The following is a 13,205-nucleotide window of genomic DNA, read 5'->3' as shown; positions in this document are numbered from 1 at the left end:
ATGCCAAACGTAAATGACTTAGAAACTGGCCCAGCGCAACTTTGCAGGCATTTGTCTAATCACGAACAGTGACAAATACCCCTCAATTATACAATAATTCCGTTATATTTGCCAGCGAGTGACGTACCCAGATCTCGCGAGAGGAAAACGCCTGTTTGGAAAGGAAAGTGACTTTCACAGGGCATTTACAAGAGACGTCCAGCTCTTGTGTGTTCTTTGTTTATATTTCATTTAGTACTTAAAAAAGAAAAAAACGTGTCCTAAAAGCAACATAACTTTACATTGTGGATTGCACAAAACCTTGCCATGAAATAGCCATTTTCCAACCTTTAAGTTTTAACACCTTCAAATAAATCTCCCTTTCTTCCTCTCACGCCTGCACGCACTAGCGTTTTGAGATGGAAATGGATTATCAAGTGAAAGACAATTTCCAATTTCGTTGTTCTGCATCTCACTACCTGTTACTGGCATTAGTACATCATTAAAGATACTGTAATGCCCCTCATTGTGGTCAAGGCTGCACACAGTCGCTGGTGCAACTTGGTCGCTTTTTATTCAACATAGAACACATTTATACAAAAACTGGCTGGTGGCCACAACTCACGCCCATACGGTCGACACACGCACGAAGTCACAGCGCAGCCTCTCCAACCTCTGCGTTCCCCTTTCAGAAGTCGGTCCACACTCAACCGGCCCCGCCTTCACACGCCCAATCATGAACAAAGATTACAACACATTTTTATTCATAAGTTTCGGACCATTTAAGTGAAAATGGATTATTTCCGTGATCCGCCTGATAATTTCTCAGGAGACAACAGTATATGCCACTGCACATTGCAAATCTGGTATTACTATTATCTTATTAAGTTCCTCTGGTATTACTATTATCTTATTAAGTTCCTCTTTGTGTCATAGTTTTGTCTTGTTTTGCCGAAAATTAAATGGTGCATCTTATAGTGAAAGTCAAGACCAACATTTTCTTTACAATAATAGACTAAACATGGCATTCCTGGTGTACGTTTGAGGGATTGTGGATGGAAATGAACTAACAGTAATACTTGGTGCAAAGCATATTTTCTTTTTCACAAATGTCATGTGTTCATGGTCCCTAAATAAGCTAACTAAATAGTACCAAAAAAAAAAAAAAAACATATTGCACGAAAATACACTTTGTGTGGTTCAAAACAATCAATTATACCAGTGGGTCTTAACCTTCTTTCAATAATGTAGCGGCTACATTATTTAGAGTACCCAATTGGCCTATCAAGCATGTTTTTTGGGATGTGGGAGGAAACCGGAGTGCCCGGAGAAAACCCACGCGGGCTCGGGGAGTACATGCAAACTCCACACAGGGAGGGTCAGAGGTGGAATCGAACTGGCACCCTCCTAAGTGTGAGGCGGACGTGCTAACCAGTGCTCCACCGAGTCGCCTCAGTTAGAACATTTTATTAGTAACTTCTGATCCAATATATGTAAAGTAATGCATCACTGACACTTGCCCTTTGCTCTGATCTCCAGTTCCTCACCTTTTAGGCTCATTCCTGACATGTAGCACCGCTTTAAGCGACACGAGGCACAGTTCTTCCGCCTCAGCTTGTCAATAGTGCAGTCGTTTCGGCTCGCACACAGATGGTTCTGTTTACCTGTAAAAAAGGACGGAGGGGTGGGGCATGATGGGGCCAGTTCAACAATGCCCTTGCTACATTGTAGCCCCTGTGAAATATGTTTTTTCTAGCCAAGAGCCTCCTAACCAGTGCAACACATTTTTTTGGATGAAAAAACAAATAAACTAGAAACTGAGGGACGTGCCATACCAATACCTATTTCTTAATTTAGAAGACTGGCAATATTAGTATCATTATCAACTGTCAACACTGAATATTGTATTGTTGCACCTGCTCTCAAAGTGAAATAATTTACCTCATTTGAACTGAAAGCATAAACTGCCAAAAAACAAAAATTAGAAATACCTATTTCCTAATTTAGAAGACTGACAATATTAGTATCATTATCAACTGTCAACACTGAATAATGTATTGTTGAACTGAATGTTTTTTTTTTTTTTTCTTGAACGCTACTTTAGGCTAAGTTAAAAACTGAAGTCTTCTCTGATGTGCCTTTGGATACTTCCAAGGGTATACATAGGCCCATCTGAGAACCACAGAATTATACTACAACCTTTTATAAATATTCAATCACAGAAGCACATAGAGTTTAGAAATTTTGCACCTCGCCCCAAGTGAACAGTGACCCTCTATCCAAATTAGCGTAGACATTGTTACATCTCTATTGGACATTGTTAAATCTCCAATTATACATATACATTCCCTATTCATCCGTATTTTGTGGCAGATAATACTCATAGAGATATAATAAAATAGAGACAGATGTGCATGTCAATAATGAACGTACTCTATAAGCGGTTAAAGGCAGTCAGCACCTGTACATTGACAAATATAGGACTCAAAAATAAAAAAAGAAATATAAATATATAAATAAAAAATAAATCGCTGGGCTCTTAAATATGAAGAGCACAGGTCACAAAAGCAACTAAAAATATATAACATCACTAATAAATCTGGCGCAAACAGAAAGGTAGCTGCAACAAAGGGGCTGTTTGTCTTGATGGGAACAAAAGATTTAGTTCTATAATAAAACAAAACCCAGATACAATTTCATCTTTTGGACAACAGAAAAATGCTTTAAGCATCCATCATTTTTATTCATATGTTGGAACCTTCACCTTGACTCAGAATAAAAGCTTCAACCAATAACAAAAGGGTCAAAATGTTGCACACATTCCACTAAAACAGACAAAGCATAAAGATTATGGTCCGCTCAAGGATTCCAGTGACCTACTACAGGAAGTTAATGCTGCAGCGTCCTGAAAATTTACTTTGTTCCAGTCTAGTCTTTGCACTTTGGGGCTTCAGAACCTCTTTGGCTTTTTAAATTTTATTTATTTATTTAAATATTTATTTATTTAGCTTGGACTTGACACTTAAGTTGATGTGATGGAAAGGTGCTTGAGTGAGTACTGCGCTTCTGGAAACCCGATTGACTAAAAAAACAGTGTTGGGATTCATGGAAGGACTTTAAAAACAAAAGGCCGACCAAAGTTTTGATTTACATGTACATGGAATCCCTGTGGAGGAACACCTGCTGTCATAAATGTTGTACTGCTTCAGTGTTTACTATTTCACGCCGTGTTTCTACTTTAAATTATTCCATTTCGTAAAAGTTGAAATCAGGACAAATATCAATGGTACGAGCATTAATAAACAGACAAGACCAGTATTGTGTGTTGAGTGTGTCACGATCAGATGGTTTTGGTGTCACACAAGATTACCATATTTTCCGGACTATAAGGCGCACCTAAAAACCTAAAATTTTCTCAAAAGCCGACAGTGCGCCTTATAGTGCGGTGCACCTTATATATGGACCAAATTCCTAAATTTAAACTGGCCCGAAGCATTGTGTCATGAAATCAATCATAAGTGACCCGCTGAAGACTATGAATTATGAATCAAAAAGGCTATGGATCATTCTTTTGTGATTATAAAGTCATTTGTGGTGTCTGAAGTTGAAATAAAAAAGATAAAATAGAGAATGATTTGATTTGGATTAAAAATCTGCCATGATGCATTAATGGTGCGCCTTATAGTCCGGTGCGCCTTATATAGGGACAAAGTTTTAAAATGGGTCATTCATTGAAGGTGCGCCTTATAGTCCGGTGCGCCTTATAGTCCAGAAAATACGGTAACCTTCAATAAACATGTATAAATATTTCTTCGGGGTATCGACTCGATTGCACTGCTATTAGGCATTTTGCCTATCACCTGAGGTTAGTGCTCTCTTGGCTAGCCATGTGGGTGAACTCATGATAGGGTTCCTACTAAATTCCCTACTTTTTCCAGTCCAAAATGTATCGACGTACATATCAGCGTTATTTCTTCACCCGGTGTACAAATTATCATGGATTCATGGGAGATGTGGAGGTGTGAACCCACAGGTGATGGTTTCCTCCGCAAATCCTTTTATCCCTGATAATTGTAAACCTCGAAGGGTATTAACATGGTCAGTTTTCACTGAAAATAATTAATGAAACAATTCATATATTTTGGAGTCACAAGTTTTACTAAAACAATTTCTTTTCCCTGGCAACACCCGTGGACTTCACTATGAAGACTCATTCCAATCCCATAATTTTCCAAGGGAATCTAAACTCCATTCAGTACTCCAACAAAGGATTTTCTAGTTTTACATTATTAGTAACAACCAATGTGACAATAAATTCAATATTAAACATAAAAGTGTCCTGCCCCTCATTAGGATAAGCGATTTGGGTAATGGATGGACATTCTACCATCTTCAATATCAGTATGTGACGGTTTATGCAAGCTGACAACGCCGGTCTTCTTTTTGGTGACTTAAAATTGTCATGGTGTTAACTCAAAATAGTTTGTATTTGTCGATTTCTATGCCAGGTTTGCATTTTAATTGCCCTTTTCCTTGTTTATATTATCTGATAATGCACACTGATGTAATTTTCTGAACCAATCAGAATCTAGTGTCAACAAGCTTAATGAATCACCATAGGAATAACGGACAAAGATGTTGCACGTAAGCTGCATGTGATGAACGACCTGATGCTGGCACTCCCATAGAGATACAAGCAAGGTGAAACAGCTGGAACGGTATGTGAAGTCACAAACAAGTTCACTGCGGGAAATCAAATACTACGGTAAGCACAGCGAGGGAAATAATGGACAATGTGGGAAACGAGGCAAAACATAAGAATGAAGATCGCCCTGCTAAGAAAGCCATATGCAATTCATGCAACAAAGTGGGATATAAGAATCGAATAAATTGGAATTTACATTGCAAGGAGAGAGGTGCCTTGGGGCAGTGACAAAGGAAGATGGGTATTAAGAGCAATCTAGTTGTTACAAGGTTCTACACCAGTAGAGTTCAAAATCGGGGCAGACATCATCCGGGAACAGACCTCTCACTCTCTGATCACAACTGTGGCCTGACAATTCTGCTCGATAGCCCAGGTGGCAATGGGCAAATTGCAGCGCTTAGGTCAGATCCAAAGCACAGTGACCTACTGTGCCGAAACCACTTGCAATTTATAACATGTGTGTGCACAATGTCAGCGAGCCGCTGTCTGTGAAAATGAAGCTGGTGAGGTGAGCTGATGAGACAGTGAACAACAGAGGCAGCATACAAGCAGATGGTAAGCGTGGAACTTTACCAAGTGGAGTAGTGAAAATACAACAAAAATAAAAATGTTCAGCCATGTGCTGTAGACATATAGCACGTGTCCCTATTCCCTGCAAAGAACAAAACGTTACAGAGGCTGACTGCAGTCCTGAAGAAAAGCACAGGTAACGACGGCATCTGTGTCGACCTCCAGACTGAAGGAAGCCGTCAAAAGAGAACTTTACATTTTGCCTGCAGTTCAAGAGTTTATAGCTAAATAAATGTCTTCCTTGGATGCACTGATCGGGTTCTACCCTTCCACACAAATCGCCTAAGCTCACGATTAACGCAACCTTTGGCCGCATCAACTTCAACCGGTTTCTGTTTGGAATTAGAAGTGCACCTGAGATCTTCCAGAGAGTGATGATGGCGAGTCTCCAGGACCTTGAAGGTTTGATGTCCTCATGGATGACGTCCTGCTGTATGATGCCACAGAGGAAGAACATGATGATCACTTGGAGGTAATACAACGCTGACTTGAAGTTCAAAAAAGTGTTCCGTTACACATGGCCAACTGCAATTCCTTAGGCACCTCATTAACAAGTCCATCATTTGACCGGATCCAAAGACTGCAGAACAGGTGGGGGCTATATGGCAGCTGTCGCCACCAGTTGATGTAGAAGAGCTGAAGAGGTTCGTGGAAATGGTCAACTTGGGGAAGTTTCATTCCCAAGCACAGGGTCAACCCATGCAAGAGCTCCTAAAGCACGGCGCTGTGGGGACATCAAACAACCTTTGACAACAGCAAAGACCTGCTAATATCTGCACCCATGTAAGCCAACTGCTGTCAGCTGATGCAAGTAAATGGTAAATGGAGTTATGGACTAGGGTGGTGTGCTATGCCAAATCCACAGGGATTGTTGGAAAGCTGTAGTGCCTTGCTCCTGGAGGCTCAGTGACGCAAAATCTCGCGATGCACAGATAGAGAAAGAGGTGCTGGAAGGTGTGTATGCAAGAAGGAAAAGGAAAAATATGTATGGATAAGGACAAATAAGAACAGAAAAAACTTGAGCAGTGAATAAAGAGTATAGTGCCGTGAAAGAGAAAATATTGAAAATGTTCCGATAGTGGAAATGTTTTGACACACTGCCAATGTGTTCATATGCAGTCAATGAGTTGATAAGTTTAACGATTGACTTGATTTGACCAAAATAACTCCGGTGTTATTGCTTTTTTCTAGAAGAAGTAACATATATTCAGCCCAGAAGTAACAGTTACATTTAGTTTCATGTTACTGGAAATAACGCAAAAGAGGGAGAGGCATCACATGATAATATATTCATGTCATATTCTACCCATCCATTTTCTATACCGCTTGTCCCCACGGGGGTCGTGGGCGTGCTGGAGCCTATCCCACCAGTCGGCGGGGGACACCCTAAACCCAGAACTGGTGGCAATATGGATGTTTGAACTATTAGATGAATAACAGAAGTTCACATCTTTTGTCCGTTCTTTGTGCCCCAGGTTGTCCTCGGTGCAGGTACCTAATTTAACCCCAAAGTAGTGTTATAGAGATGCCCGGTGTTCCACGTCTCTGCCTCCATTTATTTGTCTACCCCAGTGGCTGACCTTTGAGTGAGAAAGTTGAATCAAAACCTAACTTTTGAGTGCACTTTCTATGGCCACATGATATTTGATTGTACTGGTCGTACTTATAAAGTCATCGGTTACATTGCCAGTCAGATGCTAAAGTATCCGTCCATCTATTGGGCGGCTGGGTGAGCTGGATACTATCTTGACTTTGTTGCAAGGAGTAGGGTGGATCCCGAATTGGTCATCAGTCAATCTGTACTGAGCAGTGGTAGGGAACGTTGGTCCCACTAGAGCAGGGGTCTCAAACTCCAGTCCTCGGGGGCCATACTCCTACATGTTTTCCATGTTTCGCTCGTTAAACACACCTGATTCAAATGATCAGTTCATCCTCACGTTCTGCAGGGGCCTGATCATTGAATCAGGTGTGTTTAACGAGGGAAACTTGGAAAACATGTAGGAATGCGGCCCCCGAGGACTGGCGTTTGAGACCCCTGCACTAGAGCCATGTCCTGCCTGTTTTACATGTCGTCCTGCTGCAACACTGGATTCAAATGAACAGAGTTGTTTTTCATACAACCAGGGTTCCCTTCCATTGGTAGAGACAAACAAATGTTCTTTTGGAATAGCCAAAGCAGACTCAGCAAAATGAATACAAAATGCATGAATGGGTGCATGTGAGAACCAAGTACTGAATACTAGATCAAAAATAACAATGGCAAAATGAGAACCAACGTCATTAAATCCAAACGCAAACACGCAAGAAGGCAAGGAAATGCAAGGTAGCAAGGAAAGGTGGCTCTCGTAAGTTCTCTGTTACATGATACCCAATGAGCCTTTTTTAAATTGCACTAGGGAGAAACTGAGAAAGATTAAAGATTAAGATTAAAGATTAAAGTCCCAATGATCGTCACACACACACCTGGGTGTGGTGAAATTTGTCCTCTGCATTTAACCCATCCCCGTGTGATTTTAATCCATCCCCTGGGGGAGAGGGGAGCAGTGAGCAGCAGCGGTGCCGCGCTCGGGAATCAGTTGGTGATCTAACCCCCCAATTCCAACCCTTAATGCTGAGTGCCAAGCAGGGAGGCAATGGGTCCCATTTTTATAGTCTTTGGTATGACCCGGCCAGGGTTTGAACCCACAACCTTCCGGTCTCAGGGCGGACACTCTACCACTATGCCACTGAGCCGGTAGAAAGTTATTGCCTTCACCTTCTTTGAGACTTGCGTAGTGGAAAAAGCCAGTATATTTTCCAAGAGCTATCTCGCTATCCATTCCAGCATGTGTTCAAAGTCAAAAAGTCAAAGTCTGCTTTATTGACAACTTCTTCACATGCCAAGACACACAAAAAAATCGAAATTACGTTCCCACTATCCCACGGTGACAAGACATAGTACACAATATACATACAAGTAAACAACACAAAAAAATAGAAACAAGAAGGCACCAACAATGAATAAATAAGAGTGATGAATAAATAATAAATAAACAAATAACATAATAAATAAGAGGAGCAAAAATGGAGCAAGTGTGCATACAGCAGACAGTCAGAATATAGCGCAAAAGTACAGGACGCTACGCAGAAGGGGGGAGAGAGAGCAGGATCCTAACAGCCTGGAGTATGAAGCTGTTGGTGAGTCTGGTGGTGCGGGAGCGCAGGAGTGAAGCACCAATAATCTTACCAGCCGTGTTCACTATGCGCTGCAGGGCCTTCATGTTGTATTAAGTGCAGCTACCACCCCAAACAGCGATACAACTGGAGAGGACGCTCTCGATGGTGCCACGGTAGAATGTAGTCGTGACGGCCGGAGGAGCACTTGCTCGCCTGAGTTTTCGCAGGAAGTACAGGCGGCGCTGAGCTTTCTTCGCCAGTGATGCGGTGTTGGTGGACCAGGAGAGATCCTCACTGATGTGCACCCCCAGGAACCTGGCGCTGCTCACTCTCTCCACCACAGCACCGTCGATGGTCAGCGGCAGGTGTTGGGTGTGACCCTTCCGGAAGTCAACAACAATCTCCTTGGTCTTGTTGACGTTTAGCAGGAGGTTGTTGTCCCTGCACCACGTGGTCAGAAGGTCAACCTCCAACCTGTATTGGGTCTCGTCGCCCTTGGTGATGAGACCCACCAGAGTCGTGTCGTCAGCAAATTTCACTATGCGGTGAAATGCGGTTCCTTCTGAATGAATGTTTAGTTGAGCTGGTTACTTCGTTAAAGCACAAAGCTCTTTGCTTTATGCTGATGATGTGGATCAGCTAATATTGCTCAAGAAAAAAAAATATATATATAAAAATACAGAAGCTGATTTGCTGGGTCTGATGATGCAGAGAAGAAACCATTTAGACAGGAGAACATATGATATTGCAAGAGTTTGAAATGTCCAAAATCGTAGAGAGTACTTACAAATTCCTGGCATTGCTGTGTTCCTGATGAAATTGTCAGTACACCACTAACAAATACAAGATCAGAATGACTTGAGGATAGAATGACCTTTGCTTGCTTGAGTTGGGAAGCAAACAAGTGGATACTGATGATATAATTCTGCTTTTTTGTTGCTGACTCTTCAAACTAATAAAATGTTAGATACATTCATTCCCATAATTAGATCATAACAAACTCAGGAGCCCATTTCAAACGACAGGTAGTCAGGGGTGCACGTGAAGTTGTGCGTCAGTGCACACGCATACTGAAATATCAAAAGAATCCTAAGGTCAAGTCTGTCAAGTCTGTGAACCAAGCATTTTGCAGTTTTTTAGGGGGGTGGGGGGGATTGGTATACGTACATTCTTGGTGAAAGATACTCCGCGTCTTATTGCCAATTAACTGTTCAGTGTAAAAAAACGTAGATAGAACAGGTTGTCCAAATCAAAACTTTTGAGAGAATGTTCCAAGTCAGTTGTAAACAAAACGAACAACGATAAAAACATTCTTGGTGAAAGTCGATACTCCGCGTCTTATTCCCAATTAATTGTTCAGTGTAAAAAAACGTTGGTAGAACAGCTTGTCCAAATCAAAACTTTTGAGAGAATGTTCCAAGTCAATGGCAGACCTGGCTCAGGCAGTAGACCGAGTTGTTCAGAAACCGGCGGGTCGGTGGTCGGACCCAGCTCCGAGGTTGTGTCACACACCTTGCCTCAGGGACTACAGATGAAAAGTAGCCATTTGGCTAATTCTGGTGCATCTACAGAAATGTTTATTGATGTACACTGTCCCTGTCCAATAAAAATAGAAAAAAAAGGTGGACTCACGCCATTAAGTGATTCAGAGTGCAAACTGCACCACTCGGGTCAAAGTATGTTTTTTGTGGTGCAAAATAAATCGGGGATTGTAACCTCGAGAATTCTATCAAATCAGCTGAGTCTGTGGACCGTGCGCAAGACCCCTTGATGACCCCGTATTTTAGATTTCAGTTACATGAATCATGTAAATATTTGTTACAGTCCTTCAAATTACAAAAATGTTTCTCGACACTTCCTTTTTGATTTACATACTGCTCTGTGCAACCTCACATTTTGAACATCATCACTGTTAGTAAGATCTAAATTTTTATGCCCAGGATAAGTTTGGCATGACGCGTGGTCTAAATTTGTGCAGAGGTGGGCTGGACTAAGCAGTGTGGTGCATTTAAGAAAAGGGATAGTTGCGCAATTGTGGGTGTCAATGTACCGACTACATTTGCAATCAATCGAATAGCCAATGAAACGTCAGAAGAGGAAACTGATTTGCTGAAATCCATGCATGCGGTCAAAGCATGCAACGTGCATTAATAAGGAATTGAAACCAGATTTCCACGGATGGACTGATATAAAATTAGCCAAGGATCTGTGACGTGAGCCTTTGGAAACCCCTTCCACCACCCAGATTGTATGAGTCTGCAATGAACCAGAGGGTTCAATGCACATGTGAAATGAATAAAATGACATTCACCACACATGTCCGCAGAGCTACGAAGTGTCTGCTTGCATCACAATCAAATTCATTAAACTCAACTTTATACTGCACCTATAGAACCAGCGATTCTGCAATAGGTTGTTGGTTGTTGTAAACAAAACGAACAACGATAAAAACATTCTTGGTGAAAGTCGATACTCCGCGTCTTATTCCCAATTAACTGTTCAGTGTAAAAAAAAAAACTTGGTGTGCAGCATTCAAGTTCCTTTTCCTCCATACCATGCTTGAGGCATGTTCCAAGACATGAGTACCATTGACTGTTACAGAGACAAAAATCTTTATCTGCACTTTGATTCATTACAGCTTTTCTCTGACTTCAAAGCATATTAGTTTTAAAACAAAATATACAGAACCTCTTTTTAACCACTGCTGGCTTGCCAAATATGTAATTAGCATTAAGAACATCAAGTGCTGGTGCTTGTTCATTTGTCTTAAGGGGGTCTTGGGTTGCCCAACCTTTGCTTTTGACTAAGAACATGGACAATTTACTTAGTGTTAGTTGCAGGTCTGGACTAACCCTCATTATTAGCCTTTAATAATAAATGGTTTTGGTAATGTTCTTTGGACACAGTTTCCTGTTTCAAAAAAAAAAGGGCCAAATTAGTGGCATTTGCTTGGTCTCACATTTTTCACAAAAATCTTCATTTCTCTTCACTGCACCGGTGTTTTAATTAATCCCTGAATTTTATAGCGACTTTTTATACTTAAAAAGCAAAACAAAGTACTTCACAAAGTGAAAAAAAAAACAATCTCTCCAGCCTGCCTGCAGATTCTGACACTACCATTTCCTGGAACACCTGACAAACCTGTGCCATTTATGAAAGCAACTCGACTTTAATTAGATGATTAAAATTAATGAAAATGATTTAATTATTGGAGAGAAATTGTGTTAACGACAGTGTCTTGTCCTAAAACAATTGGCTCATGGGTACGTTACAACTTTTTTCAAAGGTCCACAGATTGACCTTTGAGTTCAGTCAATCAATACTACGTTTGGACACAACTTGGACAAAGTGCTTCCCAAAAAAAGATAACAGTGACTAAAACCCCAAACCACCTACAATCTGAGTGTCTGATGCTCCATTTTCTAAATATAAATATTTACTATACAGTACTATAAAATACAATACAACTTTATTGATATAGAGCATTTCACAACAGTTGCAGTTGTAACAAAGCTATTCATATAGAGCTACAAACAAATAACTACAAAAACAGTGAAAGCAGTCAATTGAAACATCAATATAATGTATAGTATACAACAACAAAGTCAGAGTTGAAAAGAAAAGTTGAAAAAAAAAGTTATAAAATGGGTCTTCAAACCAGTTTTAAAAATGGGCATGCCTAATGAGCTTGCCTAACATTTAAGGGGAGATCATTCCAGACGGAAGGACCAGCAACACAAAAGGCTCAATCACTTCTGAGGCTCCGCTTAGTTCTCGACACATCCAATGGGGCACCGGACATGTATGCAGTGGTGAGGTGAGCTGGGCCGAGGGCACTTAGAGATTTGTAAACAATAGAAGTATCTTAAAATAAACTCTCAAATCTACAGAGGCAGTGAAGGGAGGTCGGAATTGGAATCATGTGCTCCCTCTTACAAGCTCCAGTTAGGAGGCAAATGGCAGCACTTTGGACCACCTGGAGACGCTTGAGGGTGGACTGCTGAATCCAAAGTAAAAAAAAGTCTAGTCGAGATGTTAGTAAGGCGTGGCTTACTGTTTCTAATTGCTGTTGAGAAAGGAAGGTCTTTAGCCAGCTGCCTAAAATAGAAGAAGATGGATTTCACAACAGCACTGATTTAGCGGTCCAATTTAAAATCATTGCCCAATTTAAAACCCAAGTTTGAGACTCCAGAGGGCCCAGGTCAACAGGATGGGATGTACAAGGGCCACTGGAACCAAAAGACATAATCTATGTTTTCTTTTCATTGTAATTTAGGAAATTTGGTGACATCCAAGCTTTGATTTTCCTCCAAGAGTGGCCTTAAGGAGAACACATCCTTTTTGCTTAGCAGGACATAGATCTGACTGTAATCCGCATAACAGTGGAAAGATTTTTTTTCTTTCGTAGGATGGAACCTAGGGCAGTAAACACAATGAAAACAGCAAGGACCCCAAAATGGAGCCCTGTGGAACACCGTGTTATAGAGTGGTAAAACGAGGCTCCAGGCAACCTAGACTAACACAAAAGGTCCTCCCACCCAAGCAGGATCCAAATATCCAGAGTTCAACTCCAAATGCCAACCTGGTGCTGTGAACAACCCAAAGGTACTGTATTATTATTATTATTTGTTTTTTTCTCATTGAAACACTGTAAATCATGGCACAATTGTCATGGAAGCAGGTGACCACAAAGTGAAGAAACAGGCGACAATATGGATGAATACTGAGACAAACTGAGACGGTTGAATGTTTGCAATGATGAGCACATGCCCCATCACCGACAGAGACTCACTTC

Source organism: Syngnathus typhle, linkage group LG1 (assembly GCF_033458585.1).
Source record: "Syngnathus typhle isolate RoL2023-S1 ecotype Sweden linkage group LG1, RoL_Styp_1.0, whole genome shotgun sequence".
Lineage (NCBI taxonomy): Eukaryota > Metazoa > Chordata > Actinopteri > Syngnathiformes > Syngnathidae > Syngnathus > Syngnathus typhle.
Note: the sequence above shows the minus strand (reverse complement) of the source record.